The 12,873-nt window shown below is 34.6% G+C and overlaps 1 protein-coding gene and 1 non-coding gene across 7 annotated transcripts in view; one reads left to right on the top strand and one right to left on the bottom strand.

The window, feature by feature from the left end:
* LOC106669978 (synaptotagmin-7) overlaps nt 1–12,873 on the bottom strand; it is a 378,922-nt gene that overhangs the window by 163,597 nt on the left and 202,452 nt on the right. The gene's annotated exons all lie outside the window — the stretch shown is intronic.
* Trnan-auu lies at nt 11,462–11,534 on the top strand. Its single transcript has one exon. It is a non-coding gene; the product is annotated as a tRNA-Asn (tRNA).

Here is a 12,873-nt window from a genome sequence, read left to right as displayed (position 1 = left end):
TTGAGATCATCTTCAGAGCTCAAAGCGTTTGTTTTCCGTGTATATGTTTCATTCTTGTGTGTCGTGATAAGAGTGATCTCCAAATAATAATTTATGTAGTGGGTTGATTTTGTCAATGTTTTATATTGTTGTTAATAGTTTTTCGACTGTTTTCGAGGCTGCCAGTGCTGTTTAAATGATGAACTAAAGTTTTGATTCAAAAAAATACTTGACCAAAACAAATTGCAAGTCGTTGTCTTCATACTTGTCATCTTAGCCAAATATTCCAAATTTATAAATTGTTTTGATGATTTTAATCATGTCATGATTGAACCTGACTGCGGGTACAGTTTAATATGTAATAATAGGATTCAGGTCGTTAATGATCGCTTCAAAGGGTTGCAACAATTCTGCATCAAGTAGAATCAAGGAGGTCGTACACCAATTAGAACAAGGCAAATGTCGAAAGTTTTGCTAATTATTAAAAATTGCCGATTTTCGTTAGTTAACGTATAAAAAGGTTTTTATATTTTGTGCGGCTAAATGTCTCGTATATCAAGATGAAAACGATAAAAATATCCGCGATTTAACTTACGTATTTTCCTGCTTTATAATCGTGCAAAACGCGCTGCAAACTGGGTCAACAATTGCTTTTACTATTTATAAGTATAACTCTTTTTAAACAGCTTTTAATATTGCTCCGAAACATTAATTACAAAACTTGCAACTACCAACAGAAATTAAATTTCCTACCGTAAATAGCTCATAGGCTTTTTGAATATTAGCGCGAAAAAAGAAATTCCTGCATTTATTGATTTTCAATAAAACGTCAAATTAAGTGTTTTTTTAAACAATTTTATCACTGTACTATTGTATTTGTATTGTGTTTTTGTATACAATTTATTTTATTTCATTTTATATATATATATATATATATATATATATATATACATTTGTCAACCTCAAACTCCTTGTAATAACTCAACATGAATTATACCACTAATAAATACATAAAAAATCCGATTGTTTTAATTCGACTAACATAAATTTTCGTCGAGTTAAATTATTTATTCTTTGGCTTCCGTCAATAAAATTTTTACTGAATATACAGTTTTTTCTCTTCGGTATGTTTACTTGCAACAAATCTTTTACATATAACAAACCAATTATTAGTAAATACATATTAATAATAATGAAACTCTCAGATTATCACTTGGCAAAAATAGTTGCCCCTGAAATCATTAATGATGGTGTCCTCTGGTTTAGGATGTAGAACGACCCCTCTAATGAGCTGCCACATATTGTAAAAAATTATTGGCCTGATATGTTTAAAGAAATACTTGTTAATTTAAAATTAAAATTTGTTTGTTCACTGCGGGAAAGTCCATTTCATGTTTCCTATTTTAGAGACAGTTAGGTAACAGCTCAGGTACGTTAAGCTTAATTACAGATAATTGTGACTTTGGCTAAGTTGGCCTAGGCTTGTCTTTGGGTGAACTTCCCTGACTTTTCAAAATCAGAGGTGATCTTTTATATCTGAATGGTGTCCCTTTTTGGACCCTGGGAAATGAACGGTGTCCTCTATGTAATTCAGGGGTTAGGGAGGACAATGTTAATTTTTTGGCTGAATGCACCATTTTGTCAAAGATCCGCCGTTTGACCGACGACCAGTTTAATGTTTTATTGAAGTATAAGTTTAGGAATTTAATTAAATATGGTCGACAAGCCTGGCACTACTGGCATGAAGTACTGGTGGAATTTAATTTCTAATGAATCTTTTTTTTCTTTTATCTTCATTGTTTTCTTTAAATTAATTATTCTTTTTATGTAAGGACTTGGTTGAGGTGAAAAAGTTAGTGTCACGAGAGGGATTCGAACCCTCGACCTTCGGCTGAATACTCCGCTGCTCTACTACTTGAGCTATTGTGCCTTCGATCCACTCAAGAAAAAAGGAACAAAAGAAAAAATATTAATTTATTGAAAGAAATAATTTGGTCAATAGACCACTGAATGTAATGGATTAATGTTATTATTATATAATAAATAAAATACAATTGTAAACATATTGACTGAAACTTTTCGATCTCCATACAACAAAGTTTACAATGGCACATAGTTGATTACAATACGTGGGAAAAGGCAAATAAACAGTTTCTGAAAGCAAACTTCAACCAACGTTATTATGGCACATGAGGGGGATCCATTATTACGAATAACGTTTTCCAAAACGTAAAATCCATTCTACAAACTCGATGATGTGATTAAGTAACTTTAAATTAAATTATATAACAATGAAATGAATAAATTAATAGATATCGAGCTATTGTGCTCCCCGACAAAACATCAAACGTCAAACAAGTTTTTGGTTCTTTTGTGGAATGTTATATTAGATTAATTTTCTAAACCCAGAATATATAGATTGTTTAAATATAGCATAATTAATTTTAAAAAACACTCTCAACACGACACGCAAGGATGGCACAATTACACAGAAGACAAACACTTTGAGCCCTGAAGATGATCTCAATAAAAGATCGAAACGTTGGCACGATGAAGAAAATTTTTTTCTGAAACCTACATCACACCCGACCGCATCTCACGATATCTGAATTACTTTAAAAAACACGTTAATATGCAAAAGGAGGCATTTTTAAAACGTGTGTTGAGAACCATTGAATTAACACCATAACAAAAAATTTAATTTAACTCTGGTTTCCCATCATAGCAAATTTCCACTTATTACTTTTTTTCTTCTGTGGAAGTGGACTCACTGATGATCCTGAAATGAGATTTTTTTAGGGGGGGTCGGTGGTCGCAAAGGTTTCGGCATTGACACGGCTCTCATCCTGTAACGAAAAGGTATTAGGTTCGGATCCTGCGCCGCTGCATTCGATACCGACAACCAAATGGAATTTTGTTTTCGAAAACACCGGAACCGCCAGGGTTCATATATCCTCGTGAAAAAAGTAAAAATAAACTCAATAAATAACTTTTGGGCGAACAGAATGTTAAAACAGAAATTACAACGGCCTACGAAATAAATTGTTGAATGAATTGAACAATTAATATTTTTATAATTAAGGTAAGACCTTTTTTTATGGGATTTTACGACTGTACTTAAAAAAAACCTTTTATTTTCAATGGAATCGCATACAACCCTTTAACGATGAAGTCGGCTTATGGCTGCCCTTCTGCCCCAGTATTAGACCAAGGCAACATTCAGTTTTGCATAAACCCCCAGATCTTTTTTCAGAAGGGGAAAAAGGCCGGATTTTAAAGCCCCTTATTAAAATTTGCACCCCCTCGGCGAGCCGCTCGGGACACTAAACACACATTAGGTGTAAAAGGGGCGGGGCTTAGGTGCCAGGCAACCGACTTCCATCATCATAAATTTTAATTATAAAACTTGCTGTTTGCTCGCAACTGACTTAAAATGGAGCGAAAATACCCAGAGCAATACACGGTTAAGAGGGAAATCTAATTTCATCGGGTTGAACTCAAAAGTACTTAAGGAAACCGAGTCGTTTTAAATAATCCTGTTGGTTAAAATGACAAATGAAACATACTTTTTACAAAAGATTTTGAAAGTGATGCGATATGAAAATAGGTGTAGTCAATAACGTCTTTAATACTAGGAACCTTTTTATAAAATTGTGAACTGCCGCAAAAAAATGAGCAATAGCTAAATCAAGTTAAAGAGTGATATGTGGTGGAACAACACCCTAAGCCAGAAACAGGTAAAAGTCAGCAAAGATCATTTCGCCTAAATTGATTGAACTTGAAATTTTCAATTAATTTACATTTTTAAGTAAGGTTTTGGTTGAAATGAAAAAGTCAGTGTCACGAGCGGGATTCGAATCCAGGACCTTCGGCTCACTACGCCGCTGTTCTAACCACTTGAGCTATCGTGTCTTCGATCCACTCAGACACCAACTCCTCCTACAACCTTTCAAATTTTCCCTTCTTTTGACATTTTTCAAGCCACAATAGCTCAAGTGGTTAGAGCAGCGGCGTATTTAGCCGAAGGTCGTTGGTTCGAATCCCGCTCGTGACACTGACTTTTTATCTCAAACAATACCTTACATGAAAGATTAATTAATTGAAATAAGTTATTTCGTCCATCGGACCACCCACTATAATGGGTTTCGGTTAAAGTTATATAGCCCTGATGATATCATCCACTCATTTTCAATTTTACATTTTTATTTTTATTAGCATTGTAGTTTAAGATTCTTACACAGTTGCAAATATTTAGCACTGCATGTATTTTAAAATAAATTATTTATTCAATTAAATGGATTTATAATTTTTATGTAAAATTTGGTTGAGTTGAAAAATTAGTGTAACCGCCGGGACTCGAACCCACGACCTTTACTCAATACGCCGCCGCTTTAACCGTTATCCTGATTTCGATCCCCAGGGACACCAACTCATCATATGAACGAACAACCTTTGTTTCCATATTTTTGTCTTTTCGCCATATCGCACACCCACAAGAATCGCGACACAAGTCGAAAAAATTATAAAAATCGGATTATTTAGGTTTTTTTAAAGTATGCTACAGTAAAAATGACACAAATGTAGGTGCACTCTTACTTGCTAGGAGCATTATGTGTCACTTTAGAATAGTCGGGGACGTACTGTCACCATTCCCTAAAAATGGCATATCTTAGTTCTGTGTCGAGCTTTAAAGCATCAGTGAGAGTATTTATCAGGAAAAGTAACATATTTCGAGTAACGTCAATTTTTTTTATTTAGAGAATGATTTTATGCTGTACCGTAGTCACATTTTCACATTATTAAAAAAAATGTTGAATCAATTGTGCAAATATGTTTTTCGTAATGTGAAATTAAATATGTCCTGATGATGACCTTAAAATAGGTCGAAATCGTGGCAGTAACAACTGATTTTTTTTCCTTCAAGACCAACCTCTAGAGTGTTCTTGAATTATTTTATTTCCTTTTCTTTTATTTTAATAACATCCTTAATTATAATCTTGTTTTTTCATAATTTTTTAACAATGTTGTCTTTTATCTTTTACATGATTACTTAGTTTCAACAATTTTTTAATGTTTAAATTACATTATTTTTAATAATCAATAACATTTTTATTTCACTAATTAGTTTTGTATTTTAAATAACTACTTAGGCCTATCTTCAAGAGGAAAGCCCATTTGAGTCAAACAATATTAGAAATGCTTACTACATGGATTTATGCTTGTTAGGTTTTTATGTTGTCTGTTACCATAAAAAAAATTTCCTTAAATTCATTCGTTGACCACCATTATCGGTAGGGAAAACTAACATAAATTATTGAGAGCCAAAGAAAAGTGTCACAGCTCATGACACTCACTTTTTCATTTCAAACAATACCTTACAGAAAATATTAATTAATTGAAAAAAATTAATTTGGTCAATCAGACCACTAAATATAATGAATTTACTAAAGATTATTGGCCACAATTGGTATGTTCTTGGTATAAGCAGGAAATTAATCTTCCTCTTAGTATAAATTTATATTTATTTCTTCATATTAATATAACATAAGTATAGAGAGTTTGAGATTGCTGAGATAATAATCAATGAAACACAGTCCATTTTGAATAGAAACGATTTCTATGCTCGTCTGGTTTCATGAAACGATAGGCTATTGCAGCTCAAAGCTTAAACAGGTCACACGCTAATTCATGTACTTCATTTCTTTGCGATTTCTGCTTCATACTTGTGCGATATAGAATCGTAAGCAGTGTAATTGGGCCATGAAATAAGACAACCAAAGCAAACGTTAATAAAAATGTTCAGCATGAATTGGAAAAATCTGGCCTATTTAACTCAAGATTCAGAACCAATTGCCAGAGAGATTAATGTCAATGTTGTAATGGGGAGGTCGAGACGACAGTACGTTCTGTTTTTTTTTTTTTTTTTATAGCGAAAAAGTTTGATGAAAGGGTATTAGCCTGGATAAGTCTCGATAAGACCTAATTCCCCTATAACCACAATTAATCACACGATAAAATGAAGCATGAGGAATTCCCTTTAATTTGGAAAATCGTGTGTTTTAATTTCTGAAAAAACCGAAGAAATGAAAAGGGCAAAAATCAAGCTGATGTCAGAATTGTCATGTTTCCCCCCAAACAAAAAAGAGGTCACGAACCAATCAATTATCATGAATTTTCCATGCAGAAGCTATTGGCCGGAAAATCCATAAAGTCGGCTATTTTAGCGTCAAATCCTGCCAATAAAATGTAACGAAAGGAGTTTCTCCGTAATTAGGAAAAGAAAACCATTTTTATTCGCTGCAAAACTTTTTAATGTAAAACTTAATGAGATCAACAATAATTCTACAATCAAAACTTACAGGTTTCATTTAAGAGCATTTAACTCACTTTCAGCTCGTCCTTGTAAGAATGTATATTAACATAATTACATTAAACATAAATACGTCGTAAGTTCTAAACCAATGGTACCACGTCCATTTTGGAAGGTAAATAGAGCTTTTGTTTTTAGACTTGTAACGCATATTTTATTTCGGGGTGTTTTTATTACAACACCTATTCAATTTTATGAAAAACTGACTTCGTATGTGAACCAAAATATACTGTAGACAAGATGGAAATCTTCAACCCATTCCACCCGGAAATCCAGTTCACCCTAGAAGTTGAAACATGAAAGACCACATCCTAGACACTAATTTGTCCATGAGAGAAAAGAGAATGATCGAGATAAAAAGTTAAAATGTAATTATAAAATGTTAATGAAATATTATACATTTTACATTCTCGACATTCTTACAAAAAATCAATGTTCATTTCGAACCTGGTCAAAAGAGCTAATGTGTTTCAATTGAAATATTTTAATAAGTATCTTTTTTGTAGTATTCTTTGCTTCTTGCTTCTACTTATGACAAAAGCGATTTATTTTTTACATTTCCTCGTTCAACCTATTAAAGAATTTTTAAATTAATTAAGGTTTTTAGTTGAGATAAAAAGTCATTGTCACGAGCGGGATTAAGTTAGTGAATTTAATAAGTTTAAATGAAGTATACCTTCACTAAAGCTCTCCGTGGCCATTTCAATTGTCGCAGAGAATCAAATAGATTACATGAAATTTGAAAAATGGCAAAAAGGAGGGAATATTCAATGGTTGGGGTTGAGATGGGAAGTTAGTGTCCCAGTGGATCGAGGTCACGATAGCTCAAGTGGTAGAGCAGCGGCGTATCTAGCCGAAGATCGTGGGTTCGAATCCCACTCGTGACACTGACTTTTTTATCTCAAGTGAAAACCCTGATTAATTGAAAGATATTAATTGGTCAAGCGGACCAGGAAATTAGTGAATCTAATAAACATGAAAGATCACTCTCTACACACTAATTTGTCCATGAGTGAAAAGAGAATGATTGCGATAAAATGTTAAAATGTAATAACAAAATTTTAATGAAATATTATACATTTTACATTTTCGACATTCTTACAAAAAAACCAATGTTTATTTGAACCTCGCCTATGGAGCTAATATATTTCACTTGAAATATCTTAATGAGATCTTTTATTGCTAGAATTTTTTGCTTCTTGTTTCTACTTATGACAAAAGCGATTTATTTTTTTCATTCACTCGTTCAACTTATTAAACAATTAAATTCACTAATTTCGTGGTCCGCTTGACCAATTAATATATTATAATTAATTAAGGTTTTTAGTTGAGATAAAAAGCCAATGACACGAACGGGATTCGAACCCACGATCTTCGGCTTGATACGCCGCTTGAGCTATCGTGACCTCGATCCACTCGGACACTAACTTCCCATCTCAACCCCACCTTTTGAATTTTCAATTTGAAAAATGGCAAAAAGGAGGGAAAATTTGAAAGGTGGGGTTGAGATAAGAAGTTGGAGTCCGAGTGGATCAGGTCACGATAGCTCAAGTGGTAGAGCAGCGGCGTATCAAGCTGAAGATCGTGGGTTCGAATCCCGCTCGTGCCATTGACTTTTTATCTCAACTAAAAACCTTAATTAATTGTAATTTATTAAAGAATTTTTAAATTAATTAAGGTGTTTAGTTGACACCTGTTCCCAGTGCCAACAGCGGGACTCGACCCCATGACCTTCGTGCTAGATACGCCGATACTCTACCACTTGAGCTATCGTGACTTTGATCCACTCGGACACTAACTTCCCATCCCAACCCCACCTTTAGTTTTTTCCTCCTTTTTGCCATTTTTCAAATGTCGTATAATCTATTTGATTCTCGGCGACAAATAAAATGAGAGAATAAAATCTATAACGGAGAGCTTTACTGAAGGTATACCTCATTTAAACTTATTCAATTCACTAATTTCCTGGTCCGCTTGACCAATTAATATCTTTAAATTAATTAAGGTTTTTAGTTCAGATAAAAAAGGCAGTATTACGAGCGGGATTAAATTAGTGAATTTTAAAAGTTTAAATGAAGTATACCTTCACTAATGCTCTCCGTGGCCATTTCATTTGTCGCCGAGAATCAAATAGATTACACGACATTTGAAAAATTGCAAAAAGGAGGGAAAACTAAAGGTGGGGTTGGGATGGGAAGTTAGTGTCCGAGTGGATCAAAGTCACGATAGCTCAAGTCATAGAGCAGCAGCGTATCTAGCAGAAGATCGTGGGTTCGAATCCCGCTCGTGCCATTGGCTTTTTTATTTCAACTAAAAACTTTAATTAATTTAAAGATATTAATTGGTCAAGCGGACCAGGAAATTTGTGAATCTAATAAAGAATTGAAACATGAAAGATCACTTCCTACACACTAATTTGTCCATGAGTGAAAAAAAAAGATTGAGATAAGATGTTAAATTGTAATAATAAAATGTTAATGAAATATTATACATTTTACATTCTCGACATTTTTACAAAAACCAATGTTTATTTTGAACCTCGTCAAAAGTGCGAACGCGTTTTATTTAAAATATCTTAATAAGTATCTTTTATTCGTAGAATTCTTTGCTTCGTGCTTCTACTTATCGGACAGTGATCATATCAACCCTTGCTATGCCTGGGTTTTTGAAAAAAGCCCATTTGTAAGTATGTCGGGTTCGAACGCAGAGCCGCCGGATTCGAACCCGGGACTTTTACCTTACAGTTATGAGCGCCGTGTTAACGCCTAAACGGTTGCGGCCACCGACGCCCCTGGTTCAGCCTATTGAAAAGGAAATAATATTGTGTATATATTATGCTAATTGGCATGATTTTATTGTTGGCGTAACATTGAGAAGGGCCCTCCTACAGAAACAGATGGACAGTGAGAGTTGAACCAAAATTTAAAACTTGAAATTGAAAAGGATTCTTTTAAATTTGAAACGCGGGATTAAAACCAAAGGTATGTTAAAGATCATTTTTTTTCGAGCCCATTGAAGGCCCGAAGTTCATAAAACCGGGGACCGTACCAATTGGTCATCCGGTTCGAAACAAATTGAATTTGTTGTCGGCCGGCTATTATCATTCTGCCTGACCGAGTCGCAAAAAAGTCGATCCATCACGCCAGAATTTACTACGTTTCGAGCCAAATCCACTTATGCGTCTTGAAGCATTCCCTACGGTTCATTTCACATAATTTGTAGGCTAGAAACGAAGACCGGAAGCCGTTTTTTAATACTTGCCCAAAAATCACTGTATGGTTAACTTAATTTTCAAAACTATATTATTAAATTATATGTCAGTTTCTTATTGGCCTATTTTTTCATAATTTGTTTAATTCGTGAGGAGCGGTGAAGAATGTGGTAGTTTAGAAAAACACCTTTTTCATTTTTTTTGCCGACGTTTCGACCTTTATCCGGGTCATCTTCATGGCATAAAGTGTGCTGCCATTCTTTTGGTCGAAAAATCGGCAAAAAATGAAAAAGGTGTTTTTCTAAACTACTTTCAAAAATGAAATTATATGTTAGTAAATCATAATAATATATACGTGAAAATGAAGTAATAGCAATACTAGGAAGACAAATGTATATTGCTTCAAAACGAATTTATAAATTGTGTCAATGAGAAAAATTTCAAAATAAATCTCATAACATAAAAGAGGACTTGACGTTAACTACCTTGAAACACAAAGAGCGAACATTTTGACAAGTTTGTATTTCTTGATCAAATGTTCAAAGATTCCTTGGTTGCTACCAGGAATTACTGCGAAAACCACATTTGAGCACTGACACGAATGGTACTTTTTAACGATCCAGGCCAACGAGGTCCGCCTAATGAGAAAATAATGCCGGTTTTCTGTTACCCTTTAAAACATGGTCGATAATTAATCCGTGATATTTTGCCAGTTGTTAGGAGTAACCTTCTGTTTATACAATAACGTTCTTACGATTTCATTCTAGATTGTCGTATTTTTTGAAATACTTTCATTAAATAATTTGAGTGTGACCAGAGCAAATAATATATGGATGGTGAGAGGGCTGACAATATTGAATGGATGGGATCTAGTAGTCAAGATTTGAATAACGATGGGAGAGTTTACTGTGGATCTTGTTATGTTTTAAAAAAAAGTGGATTTTTTATTCTACGTTCGTTGTGGAGGACAGTATTGGAGACATAATACTGATAACCTAAAATGATCTAAGGATATTAGATCGAAATAATAGAAAACAAAGCATATTGAAAGTAATTCACTACTTTCGTGGTCCGCTTGACCAATTAATACATGACAATTAATTAAGGTTTTTAGTTGAGATGAAAAAAGCTAATGGTACGAGAGGGATTCGAACCCACGACCTTCGGCTAGATACGCCGCTGCTCTACCACCTGAGCTATCGTGACCTCGATCCACTCGGACATCAACTCCCCATCTCAAACTCATAAGGTGGGGTTGAGATGGGGAGTTGATGTCCGAGTGGATCGAGGTCACGATAGCTCAGGTGGTAGAGCAGCGCCGTATCTAGCCGAAGGTCGTGGGTTCGAATCCCTCTCGTGCCATTAGCTTTTTTTTCATCTCAACTAAAAACCTTAATTAATTGGCATATTGAAAGGTTTAACCTCCATAGTTCTACATCGTACAAATCGTTTGTCGTAGTATTTTGTAGTTTGTAAGGAAGTTTTTCATCGATGGGATGGATTGTTTCATAATTTGGTACAGTAGATTGTCAGATTAAGTCTTGCGGTTTTTGTCGTGCATGTTGATTCCGTGTTAAGCGTGTATGTTGAACTCGAGGAATAATTAATTAAGCTTTATGTAAGGTATTGGTTGAAATGAAAAAGTTAGTGTCACGAGCGGGGTTCGAACCCACGAACCTCGGCTAAATACGCCTCTACTCTTCCACTTGAGCTATCGTCATTTCGATACACTCGGACACCAACTCCCCATCTCAACCTACAACCTTTCGAATTTTCCCTCCCTCAAATGTCATGTAATCAGTATTCGATTCTCGGCGACAATTGAATGGCAAAAATGGCAAAAAGGAGGGAAAATTCGAAAGGCAGGTTGAAGTGGGAAGTTTGTGTCCGAGTGGATCGAAGTCACGATAGCTCAAGTGGTAGAGCATCGGCGTATTAAGCCGAAGGTCGTGGGTTCGAATCCCGCTCGTGGCACTGGCTTTTTCATTTCAACCAATACCTTACATAAAGATTAATTAACTGAAAGAAGTTATTTGGCCAATCGAACCACGAAATATAGTGGATTTATCAAGGAATATTCGTAGATTGTAAGAGATTTGCTTCGTGTGAGATGGAAGTACTTGCTTTCTTTGAACTTAATTTCTCACCGCCTAAATCAATCTGCCATACTTGATATAATCCTCTGCAAATCTTCCGAAGCAATTTTAGGTTCCGGATTGAAGGATAGCACTTAAAAATAAAGTTAAATAAATAAAGAAGATGACAAATTCTTCGAAAAGGATAAGAATAATCGGGACACCTTCCGTACTATTGACTTGATCTAAGCACACTGCATTTCGTTATTCTAGTGGCCATAGAACAGCAAAATTACATATCACATGAAATATACATGTGACATAAAAAGGGCTGTTAACATTTGATATTGGTGTATGACTGGTTTCAATTTCTTGAGCAACACGCACCAGGAAGGAAATAAGCTCAATACAGAAAGACCTCCTCTTACCTATTACGATATGCCCAGCAGAGTCATTAAGCCAAGAGGGAATTTCAATGCTACGATTTTATACCTTCTGAAGATTACATGATGATTTAGAATGATTAATGTCAACCTTGTTAATTGCAAATCACCGGGTTTTTCCTTCAAATGTTTTCATACAGGAGCGTAGAAAGAATGACTTCGAAGTATGTTAACATTTGGGGTTATCATAGTTACGAAGCAATCGGTTGCAGTGAGATAGGAGGGCTTCGTCTTAAGATTTGGCCTAAGCCGTATGTTATATTGGCTTAATCCTCATAATCCGAAGCAACGGATGCCTAAGTTCAAACTTTCTTTGCTGAGTCATTTGGCTCTTTTTCAACCATGCGAACAAATTAGATAGATTTATTTTTGTAACCAGGGAGAATTTTTCCAGCAAGATTCACACCTCCCGGATTACAATTACAATTCGGCAAAATAGAGAAATCGAACCTTACCTTGTCCTTTCGGCCTACCATAATTTTCTGACAATAGCTTATTTTTGAAGCAAAACATTTTGTACTTTGGGGAAAATAAAAAATGGAATAATTGAATTTTTGGATTTATACTTGAGATACCAGCCAAGACTCATCGGTTTGCTATTACATACCGCACTCAAAAGAAATAACGTTATTTTTACTTTTTACTTACAAAAGAGATTTCAATTTGTCTTGTAAAAAAGTTTGTTAACTGACCAATGTAATTAATAATTAATAATTTCAATTAATTATTCGTTTTATGTAAGTTCTTCGTTGAAATGAAAAAGTTAGTGCCACGAGCGGGATTCGAACCGACGAC

This window comes from Cimex lectularius, unplaced genomic scaffold (genome assembly GCF_000648675.2).
Source record: "Cimex lectularius strain Harlan isolate CLEC.00 unplaced genomic scaffold, Clec_2.1 scaffold318, whole genome shotgun sequence".
NCBI lineage: Eukaryota > Metazoa > Arthropoda > Insecta > Hemiptera > Cimicidae > Cimex > Cimex lectularius.
The sequence above is the reverse complement of the archived record's forward strand: the minus strand, read 5'-3'. Positions and strand labels throughout refer to the sequence as shown.